Source organism: Columba livia, chromosome 1 (assembly GCF_036013475.1).
Source record: "Columba livia isolate bColLiv1 breed racing homer chromosome 1, bColLiv1.pat.W.v2, whole genome shotgun sequence".
In the NCBI taxonomy this organism is placed as follows: Eukaryota; Metazoa; Chordata; class Aves; order Columbiformes; family Columbidae; genus Columba; species Columba livia.
The window spans coordinates 78270148-78294863 of NC_088602.1; the positions used below are offsets into that span (position 1 = coordinate 78270148).

The following is a 24716-nucleotide window of genomic DNA, read 5'->3' on the forward strand; positions in this document are numbered from 1 at the left end:
AAGACATGCTGTGAACATGCACACTTTGGTAAAGGGACTATTTCATTTAGTATTTCCTAGTCTTTTTTCACCCCACAAATATTTTAAATTTATTAGGAATTCCAGAAGGGAAGGAGCATGACTAATAAAAAAAAAAAAAACAAAACAGTTTTTATCAAATAGTGCATATAACGAGGTAATTTGGTGGGGAACTTCATAAAAATACTGGGATAAACTAAATGGCTTAAATCAAGAAATGTTTGAAAAATTTTACGGAAAAAAAAAATAATTGACTACTATGATCAGAAAACTTTAAAAGTTCTTTTAAGATAATGCAAGCCTTGGCTCCTCAGCAGACCGAGGTACTAATGACATACTATTGGGGAGGGCAGTATCACCATAAATCTAAGAAACACTTTCTAGTACAAACTGGGCAAATGGAGGTATATGTGTCATATACATAAGGTCTCTGTTCAGCAGTTTCCCAGAATTCATTGCAGAACAACAAAAATATAAGGTAGCAAAATTAGCAAATAATCTCAGAAGTTACTGTAAAATCAGCAATGTATAAAAAGTGAAGCATGTGTTAAAACAATTATTTTTTAAAGTCATAATATATTTATAAAGCTTTTTATTAGACAAACACCTATCAAGAACATTAAAAGAAAAAATGAGAGTTTTTGATGAAAAAAACATTGGAAGTTTCAAAGTAATTTCTAGCTGAGGACATCTGTATTTTTAACATAAATTAAAAAGGCTAGAAAAATATTAAAAAAAAAAAAAATCCAAAGCACATTAAACACCAGTTTGGCTGAGCTTTTCAAAATCTGTCAGTCAGAATGAATTTTGCTATACACTCTTCTAATTGCCTGGTAATATGGTACAACAGACAAACGCTTTAAGAAAAAGGCTCTACTAAAGCATCATATGTTCAAAACTTACTGTAACTCTGCATGCATCTATCACAAACATTCTGAATTGATATCTTAAACACTGTTTTCAGCTATTCCTGGACAAGTGCTGCTTTACCGAACATCTTAAAATAGACACTGTTACTCGCTGCAAACAAGGCTTACTTCATGAATGTCCCAATAATGTGACTTTTCTTCCAGTGCTTATTAAACTGAATTCTTTGTAATGGATTTAGATACAAATTGTAAGAAAAGCGTATATGAATTAACTCAACAATAACTTTAATATACTGGCTATAAGAGCGATCCTTTCCTACAGTTCAACATGTTGTTTTTTTTTCTCTTCCCTTCTTTAGAAACTGAAAGCATGAGTCACACCATAAAAAAAAGCATTTACTTTCCTTAGCAACCAGATCTAAATACTCAAAACTTTCTTAGAGATAACCAAAGCTTAGATTGAATAAATGTAACATTAAGGTCTTTGCATAACTCCAGTGCTTAGCTAAGACAAAATGTGCCTAACCACTTATTTCTACAGATCCTCGATTTTTTGTTTACTTTCTAGTTTTACCAGTATTAGATCAAACATATCGCAAAAAAACTAGTTTTAAAAAGTGTGAACAGCTGACTATGTTAAAATTAATACACAAGGACTCAGTTTCGAAACAACATGTTTAAAACAGCTTGAAAAAGCAAAAGAGGAAAAAAAGAAAATGAAGCTATACCTGATATGAAAGGTACGTTTTCACCCAGTGCCAAATACTGCTACATGAGCAATAGTGGAAAAAAAAAAAAATAACAATAATTCCTTCTTTCTTTCTTTTTTTTTTTTTGTTGTTTTTTTACTAAAAGAATCAGTCTCCTAGGCTCATTTTGTTACACTGTTTAAAAATGCTCTAATACATCCTGATGTCTCTGCAGTGAAACATGCCAGATTTTTTTGGTTTTTTTTGGAAGCAGGAGAGTCACTTTTTTTTTCCTGCACTCTTGTATATAGGACAAACTCAGATTTGTTTCTTCTTCTTAGGGCTCCTGTTCTTTCTCGGAAGAAGACCAGGATGCCTGTCTTCTCTCTCGTGCGCTCTTCTCGGAATTCCAGGCACAAAGCACTGCGCAAAAGCTGCACCAATCCTTGCCGCAACTGCCTGCACAGGACTAGAGGTGGGGAGAGACCAGAAAATTCACCTCGCCCCTGCGCCGGTTTTATAAATGGGGATTGCACAAGTCTGCCGGAGCAAAGGGGTAAAAAGGCAGGGTGCCAGTTTGCTACACTATGCTGCAATGAGCTCACGTTCAATGCTGTCGCCCCATTTGCCCGGTTCAAATGCCTGTTCATTAAACAGAAGGAAGGAAAAAAAAATAAAATAAAAAGGCAGAAAAATGAAAAAACAACTTTTATCCTTCAGACACTCAGGAGGGCTGTTCTAAACTACAGGTCAGCAATAAAAAAATAAAACAGACAGTTAAAATGCAGTTATGAGTCATAAATATTTTGCTTATATTTTCTTTCTTTCTTTTCTCTATTTGGAGATAAGAAGCAGAATTTATCAGGCGTGAAAGGGACAGCCTCCTGGTGGTGTGCCAAAAAAGCCAGAATAAAGGCAAAGTTGTGCTTCAAAGCTCAATCGCTTGCTGAGTCTGGGTAAAGTCAAGTATTAAGATCCACCATTTTCTGAGCTGTGTAAGAGAAGAGGAAAAAAGTCAGAACGGGCGCTGCTTTCCAAGTCTCCGTTGGCACCATCACAAAATCTCAGCCGTAAGGTCACATGATGCTCTGCCAAATGTGGAGTGCATTCCCATAAACCATTCTGCTGATACTGCGAAGGCAGCTATTGTCTAGTTTATACCCAAAGTTCAGCCCACTCTTCATTGAATTAGCTGAAAAACGCATCACCTTTGGGGGTTGGGAGCCATGGAAACGTCTACCTGGCAGGCTGCCCACTTTTTCTGCCCATCAACCAGAGATGGAATTGTGCCACCTAATGTAATGATGACTAGGAATGTGAAGAGTCGTCCAAAGTGAATCTGATTCTTGCAAAGCCTGCTTCGTTTGCACAGCAAACTCTGGCTTCTTGTCGTTAAAAAGGGGAGGGGGGGGAAGGGAAAGAAGAAAAAAAAAGGCGCCTTTCTCCTAAATGTAGCAATTAAAGGTCTAGTAAACTTGCCTAGTCTGCAACTTTCCTTCATAACATACGGAAACAGTTCCCAAAATAAAGCACTTGGTATAACAAGTTGTCTGATTTAAAGCAGCACTCGCTTTTCCCTGAGTTAATGTGCCATCCCCTGGACATTTTTGCTCCCTTAACGAAATAAAAAGGAAACAAACAAAAAAAAACTACACAGCAGATCTCTCATATCTTCTTTTCACCTGTCTTTATTACCTCCTGATTTTATCCGGCATAGTTTGTAAACGTGTGTGGCAATACCCACTAGTAACAGTGGGGATGCAATATTGCTGCAATCTCCCTCAAAGCAGTCTCCTGAGAAAGCTGGTTGTCTTTCCAGCAGCACAAACTGCTTCATCTGAGCCCTCTTATCTACACTCGTGAGTAGGACAGCTGGTCTGCAAGTTTGCAAACCAGCGCATTTGAGACCAGTCAAAATGCATTTCATCTGGATTTCGTGAAAAGAGATGCAATCAGGCAGAATTTATAAAAGATATAAGTTTCTAAATAGACTAAGTAATAGACATAACTCTTCTGCTACAGACCTGCAATTTTGGGCTTGCCCATCTATTGTTCTAAGGTAAAATGTCACGTAAAATGTCACTTCCAAATGAAAATACCATGTAACCTCCTAAGCAACATATGCACACTCTCCCAGTGCCTAAAAACCTCATATAGAAGAATTTCTCTCATAGCCCAGTCTTATGAACAAATGAGAAAAAATCCACTGACTGTTTCAACACCACAAAGCTTAGTAGCTACTGCAGAAGAGATTTTTAAAATGTGGTCATTTGTCTGATTGTCACATGAATAAAACAGAGACACGGGAGAAGCCTCTCTACCTATTGGCATCTGTACAAATGCCCCTGCGAAGAGGAGGCTGCATGCTAAAGAGCTTACAGCTAAAAAACTGGTAAGGAAGGGCAAACAAAGTGGGAGACAACAGGCTAGAAACCACAGCGGGAGGACAGGAAAAACCATTCCCAGGGCCACTGTGGGCAGTAACCCTCCAGCTCAGCTACTTTTATGTTTTGTTTTACAGTTCTTTCCAGTTTCACTTTATTTACCTGAAGGAAATTGAAGGTTCATTACTGAAGGAAGGAAGTGTGAGAATGGAGGCTTTGAAGTGGAGGAAGACAGCTAGGAGGGCAGAACAGCCCTCAAAGGGAGGTGCTGGGGCTGTCCCCCTGGCCACAGGGGCTGGCGGGCCACAGAGGTGGTGCAAGCAGCAGGCTGGCAGTGTGGGGCAGCCCCCGCACCCAGGTTTTGGAGAGGGCAGGTGTGGCTGGGTGGAGGAGAGCACTCAGGGCAGCCTCTCCAGATGATGAAGGGGTATGGCAGTGAGGAGAAGGGAGACGGAGCAGCCCCCATGGCCGAGCAGCGGCAAGGGGCCAGGAGAAGATGCTGGGTCCAACATCAGAGGATGGATGTGACCCCACTCTGCCTATCAACCCAGCACAGCTGGGATTGGCCCCGCTCTGCCCAGCTGGTGGGAGCTGCCTGGTGTAAGAGAAGTTTGCTACAGCCCCAGTAAATCAGTCCGTGGCTTAGCTCCTCTCTTTTCCAGATTTGGAGCTTTTTGAAGGCCAGCAGCCTGAGGAAGGCCCTCCAATGCAGTGAGGTGGTGTAAGCGCTCTCAAATTGTCTTTTGGAGTGAAATGCCATATGCACGGGTTTGAATCCAGAGACACTTTTCCCTGTGATCTAAAGGTGGCTGCCTCAGTGCTGTCAGCAAGGGGAAATGCTGCTTGTCACTCCGGCTGCTTGCCACAATAGTCCCATGGCCTGGACCGTGGAGACCACACTGACTTCCAGGGACCACAGGTAAACTCTGTATGTCGTTATGCCTCAGCCATAAAAATGACCCAGGTGGATTCTCCCATAAAGATCCTTGAGATTGTTTAAAACTAAATTGATATATCCAGATTCATAAAAATCAGAAGCCAATTGAAATGTTTTTAATTAACAAGTATGTAGAAACAGAAACTTGATATTCCATTTTAGTATGTTTCTTATTGATTTGAGTCAGCAGATGAAAACAGATTTTGGATTTTTTTTTTATTTATTTATTTTTTATTTTTATTTTTATTTTTTTCCTAACAGGGCATGTAGGACTCAAGCTCTGTTCATTCCACCTTGTGTTTTACCATTAACCATAAAAATGTTTAGGTCACAGTACATCAATGTCTTCAAAGGAACCACTCACAAACGTGCAACCTAAGAACCCAAGTGCACTTTGAACCATGGTGAAAAATAAAGGTTTCATTAGAACTGAGTAGAAATCTCCAACTAAACAACAATGAACTCATATCTTTTTCAAATTTACTACTATTGTTATCAGTGATGATGTGAAAAGGACAAGGCAACATCTGACTTTCTGATCTCAGAAGGGTGTTTGCCACTAATTACAAATAATAGGCGGTCTGAGCTGGGCAAATCTGAGCAGCAGCTTTTGAGGGACAACAGACATAGAATCCTACACAGTCAGTTTTACTATCCTGCATGGAAAAACTCTTCAACATGTGGCTAGCTCTCAACAATGAGTTCTCATTTCACCAATATTCAAGAAGGATGTTATAAAAATCACTTGCATATGTGCCCGGTGACAATTAGAGACATGGATGAATCTCAGAGTGCTTTGCTTATGAAGTAACACAAGGGCAACACAAAGGGAATCAAAAGGACTCATCTGCGGGAGCGTCTGGTGCTATTAATCTGCAGCTGGAGGAGGTGGGGAGGCTGGGTGGAGGGAGACTGCACAGGACCGACTTCATGGGAGAAGAGGGCACCAATCCTTCCTCCACCCGGAAGGCAGGAAGGGGACAGCAAAGAAGACAGGAAACCTGGGCTGGGCTGAGGGCTTCTGCTCACAGTCGAATGTGGTTTCCATGTCCGTACTCGGCTCTCGCAGAACAACCAGCATCTCAACCTTCTGAGCTTACTGGGCAGTTTGCAAACTAACCAGAAAGGAAAACTCCGAGCCTTCTCTGGGCAATGGCAACCCATAGGAGACATGACAGAAAAGCCGAGAGAGAATGGGCAAGAAACACAGCAACAAAGGGAGAGAGAGAGAGGAGGAAGGAAATTTCTGCTCTTTCATATGGTTGTTCTTGAACACAAAACCAAAACTACCAAGTATGAACACACAAAGTGAAGAGGACACGTAAGTGCTGGATGCATTACACATTTCTGGGTAACTGTAATGTTCTATGGTATAACACTATGCAGTAAAATGGACTTGCTCTGCAGACTGCATTCTCAAAGTGTTCCTGGGGCATATTAATAGGGGTGTGGTTAGTAGATCGAGAGAGGTTCTCCTTCACCTCTACTCTGCCCTGGTGAGACCGCATCTGGAATATTGTGTCCAGTTCTGGGACCCTCCGTTCAAGAAGGACATGGAACTGCTGGAGAGAGTCCAGTGCAGAGCAACAAAGATGGTGGAGTGGACCATTTCCCTTGTGAGGAAAGGCTGAGGGAGCTGGGTCTCTTTAATTCAGAGGAGACTGAGGGTGACCTCATTAATGTTTATAAATATGTAAAGGGTGAGTGTCACAAGGATGAAGCCAGGCTCTTCTCAGTGACAACCAATGATAAGACAAGGAGCAATGGGTATAAACTGGAACACAGGAGGTTCCATTTAAATTTGAGAAGAAACTTCTTCACGGTGAGGGTGATGGAGCACTGGAACAGGCTGCCCAGGGAGGTTGTGGAGTCTCCTTCTCTGGAGACATTCAAAACCTGCCTGGACGCCTGCCTGTGTAACCTCATCTAGGTGTTCCTGCTCCGACAGGGAGATTGAACTGGATGATCTTTCAAGGTCCCTTCCAATCCCTAACATTCTGTGATTCTGTGAAAGTCCCTGTGTATATAGAGGTGAAAAAATTATTTTAGAATGCATGCAAATGAAAAGTTATCATCTGCTTGCTACTTTCAGTCTATCTTCAAATGGCACTGTGCCTTCTCTTTTTTTCTGCCTTAAGGTTAACAGCATCAAATTAAGAGACTTGAGCAAGATGCTCTATGGCAAGAGCCAGATATGTCACTCATCACAAATTTAACTGTAATTTTCCCTTTTCTGAAATTTTCATGAACAATCTTGCTTTAAATTCCTTCTCCTCTAAACTTTACTATGTTGTTTGCAACCTGTTAAACTTTTGGCCACTCTGGCTGTATGACTGGGTACCTGAACTTCACAAGCTTCTTCCTGCTTCACTACCAGAGAAAGAAAATCTTTAAAAATAAACAGCAAAAAAACCTGAGCAATGGATAGCCAGTACTCTTGTTCACACTGAAAAGCCTTCTTCACAGATGTTTTAAGATCAGCTATTCCCTTAAGAGCGCAGATATTCATAAATAGCAAAGGGTGCCAATATACTGAATTGCAACAGCTACTGAAAATTCAGATAAGCCTTTTCCAATAACTGGTCCACAGTACGAAGAAATTACCCACTGCAAACCGGAGCCGCCCTTCTGTTCTTTGCAGGGAAGCACATTACAGTAGAGTAAGCAGCATGGCTGCAGTGCCAGTGGGGGGCCAGTGCTGAGAGGAGCCCATAGCGAGGCCCAAGCAAGAGCCAGGCTCCATCGATATTCCCCATTTCTTGAAAAAACTGAGGGTTTTAGGGGTGATCATTCAGGCACAAAATTATATGATCCTTTCCCCACAAACAACAAGACAGTACCTCAGACAGGTGAAAATGCTGTGGTGTTACAAAATACCAAACCAAACCTGATGATAGGAAAAGCTTTGCCAGAGACATTTCCTTCAGCATTCTTCTTTCAGCCCCCATTTACTTCACCACTGTCACTCGAGAAGCTTCAAGTAACTTCAGAGCTCGAGATAAAACATTCAATCCCCTCACATACTCCAAGTCTTAGACATAGAAAAACACTTCTTAGATTCTTTTTATCTCATTTGTCTCTTGCAGGTCTAAGTGCAAACACAACTGAGCATTATCATCACCATCCATCAGATGAAAAAATCTGAGGCATCTATTTTTTTCCCAAAGTTAAAAGCTTCTAGCACATCACTCTTCGAAATGCCTGAGTACCATGGCAGTTAGATATTTTTTCCAGTTATAGAACCAAAGGTACCAAAGATTAACTTGTTTTAATAAACAATTTGTCATTATTGTATAAAGCATGGAATACCTGACATTGCTTAGTGTTAAGTACACTGCACTGAATCATAAGTACTACCTTGAATTAGATAATTTCTAAATACCACCTACACAGTTTGCACCAACTTGACCACAACCTTTGAAAACTGAACTCTGAAGACACCTTAATCTAATTCCTGGTCACTAGAGTAGGAAGACAGTAAACACAGGGAATTAGCTAGTAAGGAGAGTAAACAACAATAAATCCTTGCACACCTTCTACTTGTGAAAAATAAAGCAATGTCAACTCCTTTTGCTAACAGCTCTTCAAGCCAAGAACAAGTATAGCCAGAATTGAAGCCAGAAACTCTTTTATTAATTCCTGATTTAGCAGCATGCTTAGTGCCTAGTCCTGCATCAGTGTAATTCCCACCCCAATGCTTCCTTTTAAAACCTGCTGCAGTGCTTAGCTGAGTTGGACACCAACATAGAGAACAGCTTCACCAACAGCAATGCTCTCGTAGGCTTCAGAATGAAAAATCCTCACGGATCTGAGATCCACACAGATGTAACGCAGTGGAAAGCGCAGATGGATTCCTGTTCGCTACTGTCCTGCAGGTCCTGCAAGGGTCCTCCAGGGCCACTTATTTGTCCTAGGACTCATTCTTGACCTGAATATAAACCAGAACAAAAAGGATGCCACAAGGGCATTCTTTGTACCATTGGTTTCTCAATCAGTGATGAACAGTTTTTATGGTCCCATATGAATCCTGGTTGCTCAGAACTTAAAATCTTATGCAATGTTATGTAAGAGGAACATTTTGCATAGCTGGCTTGCGCCAAAAGTAGACTTTATGAGAACATGCGTTGTGTGTCACCTATCCCTCAGCAGCTATAATTGACCAGTCTCACGATTGCTTATGGGCAAAGAGACAAAATAAGTATTTTTGAAACATTCCTAATTATTTCAGGAAGGAAGTTACATATGTCTTTAGGTCCTTATATTCCTACAAATCTGGACATCACTTCCAAAAACATCAGAATGTTTTGTTGGCAGGTATGTATGTACACATATCCAAATACACCCCACATATTTTGGTAATTCAATTACAAAAATATGTGGCTTGTGTATGCACTTTGCTGGGTTATGCTATAAGAAGGCTGAGTTTTCTTAGCCAAAAAAAAAACCCAAACTGGTTAGGTCATATCTCCAAGTTGAAAAGAAAGAACATGTGCATTATAGCCCAATGTAAGGTATGTGTTTGATACAGCAGACTAAAGGATCAATTAGTTTTGAAGGAAAAATTATTAAAACTGAATAGGAAACAGTTTCCATCATCCCACTTTTCAATTCCCCTACTGTGAATTTCTGAGTCTGCAAAAAAATATCACTCCCAACAGCACAAATCTTCAAATCCAGATTTTTGAGTACTTTTATATTAGAGCAATTAACACGTGGTACGCTAGAATGTCTTAAATATTCATTCTAGATTTTGACTTCTTCAATATTTTTGGACAAATGGCTATTATTTCAATTTTTTAAAGTTTTAATTGGCATAATTTTGTAAGTAAAACTGACATTTTCAAATAATCAACATCCTCAGATAACCTGAACAACATAGAGACGGAGGCAGAGGAGATCAAAGGCATGGAGACTTCTCGGAAGATTGAGCAGGCTATGAGTGATCAAAGGCAGGGGAGAGAGGACTCTGGATCTTAACTCCTGCTTCCACTACACATGTATAATTTACAGGTTATGGAATTATGGAGAAGGGAACTGTTTATATATTAAATATAGGTTACAGGCCTGAAAAGTTATTTAAAACATGAAAAATTAACTCTAGTTTTTGAAAATGTCTAGGCAGGACCTTTCACTATACATTTTTCCAATATTTTTTTCCAAAAGGAAATTGTGCTAATGCAAGCAGCTTTCTTTTCAATGAATTGGCATTTCCTGACAAAATCAAACAAACAAACCAAATGGCACATTATAGCTGGTTGGTGTCACCACAGAAGAGATACTGTGTTGTTTGAAAGCAATAACTCACAGGAATAATGGAAAACTCATGTTCTAAGTAAAGCACTACTAATTACCTCAGCTTGTCTTTTTGGAAGATTGAGAGCACACATAACTCAAAATCTTTATCAAACTGCAGTTCCACACTATCTATGTGAAATTCACATTGTGCAATCACATAAGGACATTTCTTTAGTTTTTGTCCTACACATTTTGGTGATATTCCTGTGTACAACCAGACTTCCTGCCATGAGATGAGCTTTCAGTTGAGTAATCAGTTGAATATCTTAGCTACCAGATCCTTGGTCATTATTCATCTTTATTAGAATTTAGTTCTGTACTGGTGAAAACACCTGCAATTAAAATTTTCCTAAAAAGAAATAATTATTGCTCCAAAGATTTGATTTGGCAAATCAATTACGAACATTTTCTCAGAAAATCCCGAATAACTACATAGAAAATACCAAACATTCTGTGTACATGTTCAGTACATGAATTGAGCAATGCAGAGATTTAGTAATGATACATTAATTCATATGATTCGTGACTTCACAGCTCATTAAATTTCATGATATTACATACATCTGCTGCCCCAGTGAATATGTAACACTGTGAATTTCATGTTAACATCAAATTGTTTTCTTGATGGGGAGACAGGAGACATAACACAGCCAATATTACCATAGTGTAGCTGAAAACACACTTGAGCCTAAGAGATAGTTCTAGTTCACACTTGACAAGCAAAGCTTCAGGCTTGGACAAAGGGTGATATATTATAAATAACCTGAAATATGCTGAACCATTAAACGAAAGCAGACAGCATAGTGTGTTAGTTACTGGTTTGAAATTTTCAATACAGAATGCCTGAATAGCTCAAAGGAGATTTCAGAGAACCAACAAGAGTCATGTGTCTAGAAGCTGTTTTTACCTTTTCTAGTAATAAGCAGAAGAACTTCATTTCTTATTTCAAATTGGGACAGAAGTACTTGAGTCCTGTTTCAACATCTTCCTGGAATTCCAAACTACTACTATGTGTTTACTTGGGTTGTATGGACTGAGGGACTTTAAATTTGTATAATGCCTAGCTCTTTGGGATCAAAGACAAGAATTTGCATATATTTATTACAACAACAACATGTAAAGCAACCTTTGAACAAGAATGATCCAATACGAATATAATGCTTTTTGATCAGTACTGGGCACATTTTGGCTTAATAACAAGGAGGCATTAATTGTTCCGGTGGCTCAGAGGCAGAGTATCTATAGGAAAGCGTGCAGTCTAGGTGGAAGGAATTGTCTGGTTTGCTTTCCAGAAAGACTTGGTTGTTGAAGGTCAGTTTATAACACTGTCGCAAGACATTTGTAATGAGGTACATTCAAGTGGTAGACAGCTTCAGGGTATGTAAAGGGATGCTTCTGAAGATATTCTCATGCCCTCTTTTTTTTGTATTTCTCCAACTGTAACAGGAAATTAAAGGTTACTAATCATTTAATCTACAAATACGTTACTTTCAATGTGTTAACAGATGGTTCATTCAGCACAGCTTCAGTGGGCTATATTTGATTGTGTATCTGCTTCCTGAAAAGGTATTTTTCTACAACACTATGGTAACCGATGCTTGCAGAGCATGAAACCAAGCAACCAGATTTCTGGAATGCATTTCTGGATAGCTTTTATTGAGCAGGAGAGAAGCAGAATGCAACATGCAGAAGGCAGTCCCCTTAGTTAAAATGCAGTAAAGTTCTGCAAACAGAATCTAGTTCTGTACTTAGAGAATTAATAACAGCCATGGGTTTGTGAATTTAAGGGAAATAAACTTTCACAAGGAATGCCAATTTCCTATATGAACTTTTACAACATACACTGGATTGAATGCAATGTTGTGCACAAAGCATGAAGTAACCATGTCCTTAATATGGTATGTCCAGTGATGAACCTTTTATTTATGTACTCTGGGAGAGGAATGGATCTGTATAAAGGCTCTAGGCCTTTATCATGCAAACTCTTACACTCGTATTCATCTTTACTACAATTAGCCTTCTCACTGAAATTAGGGCAACCATCCATAACAATACAAGCAGACATGCAGAACTTTGTTGAGCCTTGAAAACAAAGCCACCTCTCGCAGATGTGATTTTCAATTATGTAAACATAAAAAAACTCCTGTACTTTATTGAGGTCTTTTGAGATCATTTAAACAGTAACATTTAACATTAAGATGAACCAAAACATCCATCAGTATGCCAGCGTCCACCTCAGATCTTTATCTTATGCTGGTATCTACTCACAACTTGTAGCAGCTTCAAACAGCCAAGTGGTTCCTCCCATACATATGTGGGGGATCTCCTAATAAATAGCTTCCTTACCTACCTGGCAAAAAGTTGCTTCTGCCATGAATAGTGCCTACTAGTTTCCCTGAACTTCCTCCCCATTTGTCCACTTACATCTTTCTTCAATCGTATCCATGATCTTTCTCACTCAGGACATACATGGATGTCTCTGTGCCTAATGAAGAACCCAGGATGCCCCAACAATCTGAATAAACGAGCATAAATACTGCTTAGCCCACAAGAGAGGTGGCAACATACTAGAAGTACCTAATAATGAAAAAGAAGCAGAAGTATTTGTATACATTATCAATCATAATGTAAATACTAATCACTAAGTATTTGTAAACCAAATATATGATAGGGAATCACATTTTCACCAAATCCGACTTTCTGCCACAGCACTGTTTCATTCAAACCTCCTTTTGTGATTTTCATTCTGAAAACTACTTTTTTTTTTTTTTTTCCCTGTGGGAGAAAAATTACGCATCTCAAACTCATTTATAATAAACTATTTTATGTATTTATTTTGGCAACTCCTCCCCAAAAGTCAGTACTTTTTGAGACAATGTGATGTGATCAAGCCCCCTTTTTACTTTTGGTCTTAGTGAGTTACCTACCAAGAGTAATTTGATTCTACAGGTGTACGGCCCACCCTGAGCTACTCTGTAAATACTAGAGTGTATGTTTATGCACAGACATATCTAGTCAAAGAACCTCTGTGACAATATTGCTTGGCAGTGAAACGCACGTATTACTCCCTTGAGTACAGTGTATGACAGAGTAAATGTTTCATGTCTCTCACAACCTTTCTCTCTCTCATGAAGCCCTCCTTGGAATTACATTCTGGAGCAGAGGACATAGGAAAGACTAGTATGGATCTGTGGGTGTTATAAAAAATTATTTAGCTGATATGTAATTCAATTTTTTCTGCTTGTGGCATCATCCCCGCAGTACCATAAGAAACTGCTACCAAGAGAATATTTACTTCTGAGGAGGAATGATAATTGATAAGTTGCTGCAAATTAAGAGCTCTGCTCTTCAAGAAAGCAGATTCTGCTCCTAATGTCAGGTTGTGCACTGTAAATCATAAAGTTTGCAAAAATGTTAAGGCAGCAACCACACAACTTTCAGGTAAGGTCATACGGTGAGTTCCTAGAGGTTCTATTCACATATGTTGCTCAACAACAGAGGCATCTGCCTGTTGAAAATATGCTGAGATGTGAAAGCCTTGTCCACCTGTAGTCCCTATAGTCTGAGTCGAGCTGGGCCATTGATATTTTTCCGCTAATAGTTACAAATTGCTTATTTGAATTCTTAAATATCTCATGCTACTTGAAATAGAAAATATTGCCTATTACAACTAGGAAAATATGTAGCTTTGCCTTTCTAGGATTTGTGAAAACAAGATTACTCGGCATAAACCGATTTAAGTAAAAATCCAGCACAATTTTTGTATGATATCTGGGTCTAAATTCAAGCTCTACATTGTTTTCTGAATTAAAGTTTTCAGCAGGATGAACACTGGGATTTCAAATGTTGTGCTTTTTCCAGTTACAGAAAAAGTTGCAAAATGAAATATCTATTTGCTCTTTGAAATAACTCAGAACTGTGTAATGGCCATGAGAAAGACAGCTGAAACATTTACAAAATAACCTGTAACACAAAATAAAAACAATGCAAGATCCTGTTCTCAACATGCTTCAGACCCATTTTTGCACAAGTTTGATGTCAATGAAGAATTATCCTTTAATTAGCTGGACATTTCTTTAACATGTACTGTGCATAGATATTTTAAATACAGATTTTCTTTAGAATCTCTTTTGTTCATTTAAACAATTACTTTAAAAAAAATACATCAGAACTGCAGAGGTTTTTAAAATATCATCAAATTCCTTTTATATTTGATAGAAAAAGTCCCTTCAATTGTTCTTTGATATTTTCTTACTCCATTTCTTCTAGCTTAGGTTTAATTATTTTGAGAGGCCACTCAGGCCCTGACTCTTTATGTATTTTCATCTTCTTGCTTTTTCTGTGTACTGAACACAGTTTTATTTTTTAGCTTGTTTGCATTTGACTGTTCTCCCTTTAATATTCACTTTGACTATATTCTAAATGCAGGTTTGCGAGGTATTGCCCAGCATCACTTAGAATACAAGGTTGCAGGTTGCCCAGGTGCCATCAGTCCTTGTTGGGCACAGCAGCTGTTACCAAAGGAAGGGTTCTCTAAAACTCCTGCCCTGGGAATAATCTTATAGAAGAGCTATAAAGATACCCTATTTTGAAAACTTCGTTCCTTTCCAAATTAAATATTAGGCTGGTTAAAATCCAATAGTCAAAACTTCTGGCCTTTTTAATAGGTTTTTATACCTTTTAACAGTCTGTCAGACATTTCTGAATTACTCTTGAAATAGATAACAATCTTCATGGGTCAAACAGCAACCCCTTACTAGCCTTAACTTCCAAAAGTCTTTGCAGTGTCAGCAAAAACACGTAAATGTGTTCCCTTTCACCTAATTGGATTTAATTTTCATCATTACTGCTTTTTCCTCTGCTCTCAATTAACATTTCCACATGCAGAATTTGTTAACATTTAAGCATGTTTCCACAGTTTCCCTGTTCCTCCTTCCCCCAAGTCTACAGGAATTATCATGCTACAGCAGAGCACTAAACAACAGATGCTAATCCCATAGTTTAATGCACCACCAGAAAGTAACCAGATATTATGATGATAAGAACAATATAATAACCTATATGGAAAAAAGTATTTTCATTGTTCATTTTTATTTTTTCTCCCAATTTGGATTTCTGTGCTTTGAGGAAACTTGTCTCCCAGGAGCACATCTATGATGTACTACTTAAATGACAGCAGGCTTAACATGAATTCTTTTAGTCTGCAGAAGCAAGTCTATTATACTGATAATATTGTAGAACTTTTAGGAATATTTAATTGCCATTCAAATACTTAACCCCGCAGAAACCTACTGTTTATTTTAATATAAGGTTTAATTAATCTCCTTCCTACTGCTAAAATGCTGTGTGAGAAAAAAATACTCTGTAATCAATGTCATCTATATTTCATAATTTCTCATCACCAAAATGTTTTATTTGGTCAGACCTGTCCACTGGCTCCTTCTTACTTCAGTTTACTTTTTCCTGATGGAACATAGTCTAATCTAATCCAAGCACTTTCTTACTCCTTTTTGCTGTTCCCTCTTCAAAATGTCAAATGTACTTAATTGCCAAGATTTCTATCAGTTTTTAACTTCTTCTGATGTCAGTCCCTAAAGAGTCCTAACTCCCAGCTGGAGTACAAACATGGAAACCTCAGCAGATGTTTAATAAGAAATATTTGCATTTTGCTGAATCAAGATATCAGATGATAAATTTTTATTCTAAGTAACAATCTTTAATCTATATCTTATATGTATATTTCTATTAAATTTTTACATGCATGCAACAATCTTATCTAAATAGTTTATAATTGTTTGTAGAAGAATTATTTTATTTGGTTTTATTCATAATCAATCTTTTTCCAGTGTAGTCTGTGATTTACTTTTTTTTTTTTTCTAGAGGAATGAGCAGGATCATGAGCAGTAAATTTGAAACAGATTTGTATGAAGAAACTTCAGAAAACACAATGCTCCAAGAAATATATTTTGTTCAGTTTAGGGATGAAAGTCAATCATTTCAAGTGCATAAGAGGATATCAATCCTGCTTAAACTATAAATGTTAAGATACCTGACTATGATGTTTTTAATGATATTTTCATAATGTTACCATTACAACTACATTTGTTATTAGTACAGGTTTACAGCCAATCTATTGGTTAATTTATTAAGTCTTCAAGTTACGCTTCTGACCTTCACTGCCAGTAGACATTTTTTGCCAATATTCTGTTTTTAGACTATAATGTTTTTATATGATTTGTCTAAATGAATGCACAGGAATTGTAGCCCAGAATGATGGTTTCTGTATATGTGAAAATAATATAAAGAATAATACACAGTAGTTCACTATAAAACAAAGCCAAACTCTTAATCTATACTTATGAAAATAATGGGACTACTCACATGAATAAGTACCTTCACTGGTAGAATTCACAAAGTGGTGTTCAGGCCTTGTGAAGAATGGCAGGAGAGGGGGAACTGTTTGGTGAAGCACATTAAACATATAGATCTTCACGTGCCTCTCCTATCCTTTGCAGCTAAGAGATGTTCAGAGAGATCATGACTTTTCTGTTACTACTCATCAAAAGGATATTACAATAGGATTTTCACATCCTTAGTAAGACTTGGAAACATGTTGCTGCTTCCCTATAAAGAAATCACCAAGCTTCTGCACCATCTAACCAACAAGAGGGCATCAATCTACCAAAGGCTTTCTTTAAATAAAGGGTTTTTTCAGTCATTTTTTTAAAAGAGGGAAAGGAAATCATAGGACTTAGAGGCACAGGTAAAATGGTATTAATGGACAGCCATGATCAGGAGAATAAAATACTGACTTTCAAATGCTACCAAGATTCAACAAGAGCTCTGACTGTTTATCGACATTGGCAATTCTTCTGCTTGCTTAGTTGTCACATGCAGAATTCTGGCATTTAAATACAGCTGTTAAGTGAAAATGTTCACAAACTAAGATGAAAAGAAAGTTTGGATTTGTGTTAGGCAGGGGTGGGGAGTAGGAGGGTGTGGCCTATGATTGACACTTTCAAAAAATTACCATGGCAACTTTCTTTTCAATATGAAACAGCAGAGCTAAAGTTTTAAAGATACACTATAAGTGACTATGGGCGTATGAACTAACCTGCTGATAAAATTCCAAGGAGAGAGAAATCTACTGTTCTTGTTTAGCAAGGGTATTAAAATGGTTGTTTAGGTGACTTGTGGTCTAACTATCACCACCATCAAACCCTGAGCACCCAGCATCACTGCCTTCTTTCTAAACCGACACCACTTTATGTATAAACGTGAGTCTGAAGTGGGAGTGCAAGCAGGATTAGTATGAGCTATTAAGCCTTTTTTTTTAATGTATACTGCTTTGGGCAAAACACAGTAATACTGTATGCTAGAAACTGCAAAAGTAATTCAGAATCTGCCTCACAGGAAGAAGTACTTATTAAAAATATGTCTTGTTGGTAGGGTTTGAAATGTTTAATCTGTTTTTAAAACGTTGAGCACAATATAAATGCAGACTGTGCAAGGTTCTACTAACCAAAAAGCCTAGTCACAGCGTTATGACAGCTTTCTGACATCTAACCATCATAGCAAGTGAAAACATGGAAGAGATGGCAGGTGGGAAGAAGTATTTGATATTCAGGGAAAATATTAATGGATGTGTCTAAAATGTAACTACATTTTAATGTGTCATGCTTAGGAATATTTGCATAATATTATCCCTAAAATTGCACTGTGTACATATTCATTTTACAGTGTCACTCTCAATAAGTCTCGCATCTGTACATTCAATGGGCCAAATCTAGCACACTTGTAGCTCACTATCACAGACAATAGGAACCTCAGTTGAGGAAGTGGCTCAAAAGCAAGACAACCCAGACAGACATGAAGAAACATCAGTTTCTGAGAAAAACTGAAAGCTTCCAAACAAATCATCCTAGGAAACTGTGTCCTGCAATGCTCCAATACACCCTCCATCCTTTCCCCACATATATTCTTTCTCCCTCTGGTTAATGCTTTTTATATAGGTACTACAAATCCATCCATAAATACATAACAACCTGCAAAAGATCTGAGAAAGAAAGGTGAACAATTCACAAATACAACTGAGAAGTTTAAAATCCAAACAAAAAACCTCAGTGATGAAGAATTATGAAGCAAAGTGTATGCTCCATATGTGTCTTTAGGCCTTGGTGTTATACACTTAGAACATTTTTACCTCTCCCATTCTGCACTCCCCACTTTTCCCTAAGAAGTATGTCCTTAGATACATGTGAAATGTTTGCTTTAATTTTTGTTCAGTTCTAAAAAGATAATACTTCTTATTCAATAGAAATAGTCTGAAAAAAACCCCACAAAGCTGTATGTGTTTGGTCTCATTAACAATGTGAACAAAGTGTTTTCTATTAGATGGTGGCATTTTGGAATTTAGCTTGATGCCGGTCTGCAGTGGAAAGCAGGGATTGCACCACAGATCCTGTGAGCCCAGGCAGACAAATAGATGTTTTTCTTGTACTACATGAAACACCACTAAAGGCAACAACACCATGCAACAGTTAAGGTTTCTATTCTGTTTACTCTTAAAAGCACGAAGAAAAAATTACAAGCACTGAGTCTCAAGGAGGCAAAGACATACCCATGAGTGTGCATTCAAGCACTGTCACTTTCTAGCAGGGCCCTGCCACATTCAGTCTTCAGAGCGATGGATGGGGAACAGATTTAGACCTGTAGATCTGGCATTTCCCAGCTTTCATGCTTCACTTTGTGGCGTAAGAAACTTCCTTAGAACATAATTTCTTTACAGTGTAGTTTCTATTCAAGAAGAATTAGATGTGCTTGCTGAAAAGCTTCTTGTTTTGTTTTGTTTTAAAACCATCCTGAGTTAATAGGATACAAAACTTTAGAACGTATTACTGTCTTAAAACAAAATTGGCACACAAAACTCTGTAATTTAACTTCTTTAATCTATTATAGCTGCTGGTATTTCCAGCAGAGCAGCTGTAAAAAGGTTGGAAAATATTTTAACTCATTCTTAGCAAACCTTTCCTCTTCATCCTTTCTACAGTTTTCTTCCTGATTATTTGCTTTCTTGCATTCAGGTATATCAGAAAATGAAGTTGCTAATAGTGTGCAAAAACCATCCCCAGAGATGGTTAGAAAAATGAAACTGTTGAGAAATAACAAGACAGTTGTAGAACGGCTGTTCATTTTTACTATATATTAGGAAAATTAAGCAACTAACATCAAACATAAAAGATGCAGTAATAAGAATAAGTTCTTGAAGATACCAGTTCAAACTACAAAATAATACTGCTGGTATAGTTAGATGAAATTTCCCTCAAATGTTCCATGAAAAACTACTTAAAACTAAGCCTTTAAACATATAACAGTTTTAAAGATGCTGTAAAACATGAAGCACGTTAGTATCTCATCCAGTTATTCATTCTGATAAAATGCCAAAGTGACAACAGTTAGAGCTCTACTGTTCCAAGATAAAGCTTGTAGTTCACAGCTCCTGTAACTTCTGACATACTGCTATGTGGAGGTATTTCAGAAAAAAATACAGGGTGTTCCAAAAAGATGGCCCTGATTGCAAAGCAGTCATGATTTCAAATTTGGTCCATCTTTTTGAAACACCCTGTATTTTACGTACGCTATGCTATTCTTACACATCTGACCAATTTTTAAAGGTAAAGTTGTAGCCCTACAGAATCAAATTGGTGAGATGTTTCGTCTTAAATACTCGCATATTCTACTTCAGGTGTTCAATAATTTATGTTTCATATAGCATTTCCATATAAAAACAAGAAATTGTAGGATGAAGAACAAAGGCATAATAGGCAGTTGCCTTATAATCTTGCTTTAAAACTGTTTAAATTGAGAACAATTAGTTATGGAACTATTTTTTCAGGCTTCCTTCTCCCTGTAGTAACAATCATAAGAATATTGCAGAAATTATGAGATTTAAGGAAGAAGAAAAGACTTCATTCTTACTTTCAAGTCTTGGATATTCTTGCTTTCATAAACACTGTTACAAATATCCTAGAGTCTGAAGTTAGAATGAGTCTTTGAAAACATCCTCTGTAACTACTGAGGCTACAAAGTTGAAGAGAGCATGAAAAGAGGAGTTCTTCCACACTCACATCCAACAGCTGAAGCATTGATGAAACTCTCTAACCCTGCAAGATGGATGGCAGGAGAGAAGAGCTGCGAAGTTTGCTGAGAGCCTGATCCTGTAAGTGTTCTCTTGTGCTTGCCTGAAGATCTTGTCTGAAAACAAGGGCTTTCTTTGTCTGGATGTAGCTCCAAGATCGGAGTCCATATATGTAAATTCTAACAGCTTAGTATGTGAGCTTTGCAAAAAGAGTATTAAAAATATTTTAATTGGTTAGTTAGCTTGAGGCTCTGTATGGTTAGACTTTCCTGGGTCTACAGACATAGCACAAAAAGAGATGCTGTGTATTCCACACACATTAGGACCTATTGTTCCAAGGCTTGCATTTCATTTCAAAAGATCACAAACCAATTGTATTTTCCTTCAAGAAAGACAAAGAGAATGCTTAGTGGCAGAGCTAGTTGAAGCAAGACAGGAGTTTCAATCCTGACTTCTTGAAAATGCACATTTGGCCATGACCACAGTCCCGATCTGCTTAATGAAGATGGGATTTGCCTTCTCTAATCAGCTCTCTTTGATGACTGCAGCACACGCTGCTTTTATTCTTCATGGGCAGCTCCTCTCCCTACCAAGCTGAGATCTGCATAGGAAGGGCATGATCCACTATCATGAAAGTTGTGTTTTAACTGTGTGGGTGCAGCATCTGACCCAGCATGCATGAAATGTGTGATCAAAGTGAGGGAGAATTTCTGATTATAACCTCCTGCTGAGAAAAGGCAGATGTATGATGTGTTATCACCCTGAAGAAAGTAAGTCCAGAACAGCAAGAACCTTGGAGACATTTGCCAATGGGGGCTCCTATTACTGACATAAGCTAAAGAGAAACACCGTCTTAGCAAACCGAAATGTCTTGTTAGTTACAGGGAGATCCACAAGCAAGCTTTTTTATAATTACTTGTACTAAACTCCTTCATATTCTTGCACACCCAAGCTGAAAAAGAAAAAGCCCTTCTAATAAATGGCTTCATTTAAGGCCTCTCTCAAAATGTACACATTCACATATTTTTGTCATAGTTTAAAAAAAAAGTCCCAGAAGAGCAATTATTTACTGCTCACATTATAAGAACTAAATTATTCTCAGTAGCGAAAACTATTAGCACTTTGATGAAATTGCATTATTTTAATAACAATACTGCCTTTTAAAGGACATTTTGCACTCACCCAGAGATACATGTAATTTTGAGTAAGGATGTATGCAAACTCCAACACACAGTCAAGAATCTGCTTTTGTTTTTTTTTTTTTTTTCTGGTTCTTGGTTATTCAAGGATAAACTGAAACAATTTCATTTGTATCGATACTGTATGAAACTCACCCCCGTGCACAGCAACAAGCACATAGTTTTATACCATCCAAGACTACAAAATAACAATAATATAGAAACTCCCACATGGGATGAAACCTAAGGCCAGTACATCCAGTACTGGGTCTCCGAGACAGGACCAGGGGTTTCAGAGGAGGTTTAAGTGAAACACAATTAGTAGGGAGTCATTAGTTTATTTTATTCTAGTTCATACACCTCTTGGTTTACAGTTTGTTTGTGAACGGATCTTTCTGTGTATCCAAAACCTAAGTGGAGGGTGATCAGCTGAATCCCATGGTTTTGTTCAAGCCTAACTCTGGCAACCAGATTTCTTGTGTGAAAACTGTGAATCCAGTTTTCACTCCCACTGACTGTTACTCATAATGCGCTTTGTGTCTGTCAGAAACTTGATGTGCTACAGTAGTCCTAACTTGCTAAAATTCCTGAACACTTCAAAGAGGATCAAGCACTGTCGCAGTACAAAAAAATTCTGAATGAATTTTCATGCCAGTTACCAGAGCTCTTCTGGCATATACTGTAAAGGTTTATTTCCCTAAAACAGCTATTAAGATCTTTTAATATTTCACATAGCCTTAAATACACTCATCATAATGAAAATATAAGGTGTCACAAGTAGCTCAAAACCACATGAAATATAGATTTTAAAAGAAAGAATTAAAAAATATCATTTTCATGTTGCATTTTCTATGTCCATGTAGAAAACGGCTGGTCCAAAATCTGTGTACTGTACAGAAATTGTATAACAATAATAATACACCCATACTTTTAGCAGGTTTTCAATGCCTCTCAGAATACCAGTAGGCTTGCAAACTTTAAAACACAGACGTGTTCATAAGCCAGGATCCAATTAATTTGTGGAAATATGCGGAACACATACAAAGTCATGTTTTGTCCATGGAGCAGAAGTACATATTGTAGCTCACTTTTCCTATTTTGCGAAAGTTACAATCATCACCATTAAGGACAACAACAACAACAACAAAAAAATCATAAATGAAGCCAGTAGGGAAAGCAAACAGTCTGTAACTATGAGACTTCTTTTGGGCATCTAATCTTTGACTTTGGACTGGTTTTCTTAAAAAAATGTCATTGACTGATAGACATATTTTATCCAGAAACATACACAAGGCAATCTTTGAGAGTGGGGGGCCTGGAAGGTCCAGGGAACAGGTGAGAGAAAATAGTTTATTCACTAAAAATGCATTTTACATGATCCAGATGAATTTGACTTCATTCTTTTAATAAAAGAAAAATATTTGTTCTGTTAAAGATATGTTTGGAGAAATCTTACTGAATTATATTGACTTTTGTTTCAGAAGAATGACGGATACTTAAACAAAGAATGTTTAAAAAATTAAATGTTATTTGAGTCACAGTCTTTTCTTTTCTTAGATTTCTCATATTGATGAACAAACCAATTATTATTTCAAATCAATGTAAGCATTACAATTTCATTACAATTTATATCTGAAAGGCAAGTGATATGACAAGCTCTTCAGGAGACACCTTGATATAATAATAAGAACAATAGAGATTATCAACTGCCATCGTGTTGTTAGAGCTGTTAAAATTGTATTATTAACAGATTTATTTATCGCTGATAATTGCATCTTGCAGTGTTTTGAACAAAATACCATTAAAAAAAATTAAAGCCATAGGAATGAACCTTGGAGGAATGACTAATTTGGAAATGTCAAAGATCCAGATAAAGAGGGCCTAGATCTGAAAAAAAAAATAAAAAATCCAAATTTTGTTCCCTGATAATTTGTCCCTTGTCAGCCATCTCTTAATATGAAATGCTTTTGAGAAGCCCTCAAGATTAACATCTGAAATCATTATGTGTTTTTAATCCAAGATTTCTCTCCCTACTGGCAAGACTGATTGCAGACTAATTTGCAAACAAGATCCAGGAAACGCAAAAGACAGAAGTCTACATCTGCTCTTTAAAGGAAATAATGGCATTGAGAATAGTGGGTTTGAAATTAATTCTCAGGAGAAGATCCAAAAGGAAGAAGTTCCTGCTTGGTGAACTGAGATCGAGAAAGTTTTCTAGGTGTTGACAGCACCACAGAAAAACCCAGTGATAAGGTTAGAATGATAAGATGATGAGAGACCTCCTCCTCTAAAATAAAGATGAGGTTAACCGCACTGATGAAATGCTAAAGCTATGGAACATTTCAATATCAAAAAAAGACTTCCACATGTCCTTATTTTCTATTTTGTCTGCATATAGTTATTTTAACCAGGGCTAAGATGAATCCACTGAAAAGCACAGAAACTTTAAATCTAAGGCAAAACATAGGTGGATACTGTTAAGAAAATATTCTATACAAAATCATGTATTTAATTCATTTTTTCTACCCTTTTTTCTCCCAACAAGGTATCACATCACCACGAGAAGCATAAAAATGATCTAATTGAGTGGGGGCAATGTTGAATGTCTATTGCATGCAAGTTATATGCCCAACTCCCTCATTAAGACCCGTAATAATAAAAGAGATGGCAAAAAAGTGTTAAAGAGATGGTCAAAAAAGTGTTTTCTGCAAACCGCACCTACAGCATGCAACAACAACCAGCCAAACTGGAATTCCACAGGTAACACATATAACCAGCTTACCAACCCATGCAAAGTAAGAGCGTAAACTGGTGCTTCACCTTGATTTTTTGCTACCCAGCAAACCAGATCATTAACTGCAATTTCATTCATTTCATAATTGCAAACTATTAATTTCAGATCTACAGAAAAGGTGTTGATAAATTGTCAAAGCCACTTCCCAACAGCCACCCTAGTGTTGCTGTGCCATTCCTGTGGTGTTAAAACACCATCTCAGGAGTTCTCATCAGACAATCCTATTTGAAAGCAAAAAATAGCTCAACTTGTAAGGCTTTGGAAAAAACACAAATATCACTGCAAAGCATGAAGAAACTAGGACAACAAGAGAAAAGAAGAAGGGAGAGGAAGAACAGAATTAGGCAAATCGGGAAAATAAACTCAGTTTCTAACAAAAAAATTAGAGATCTTCTAAGAAAAAATTAGAGATCT

At 37.5% G+C, this 24716-nt stretch overlaps 1 long non-coding RNA gene across 2 annotated transcripts in view; it reads right to left on the reverse strand.

Moving 5' to 3' along the window:
* The window catches only part of LOC135579555 (uncharacterized), a 61622-nt gene extending 36909 nt beyond the window's left edge, over positions 1–24713 (reverse strand). Inside the window, exon 1 of one of the 2 annotated variants that reach the window (XR_010472856.1) lies at positions 1616–24713. This is a non-coding gene — a long non-coding RNA (uncharacterized LOC135579555). The remainder of the gene's footprint in view (positions 1–1615) is intronic. The other variant, XR_010472855.1, reaches the window with a different exon arrangement.
* Positions 24714–24716: the final 3 nt, after the last annotated feature.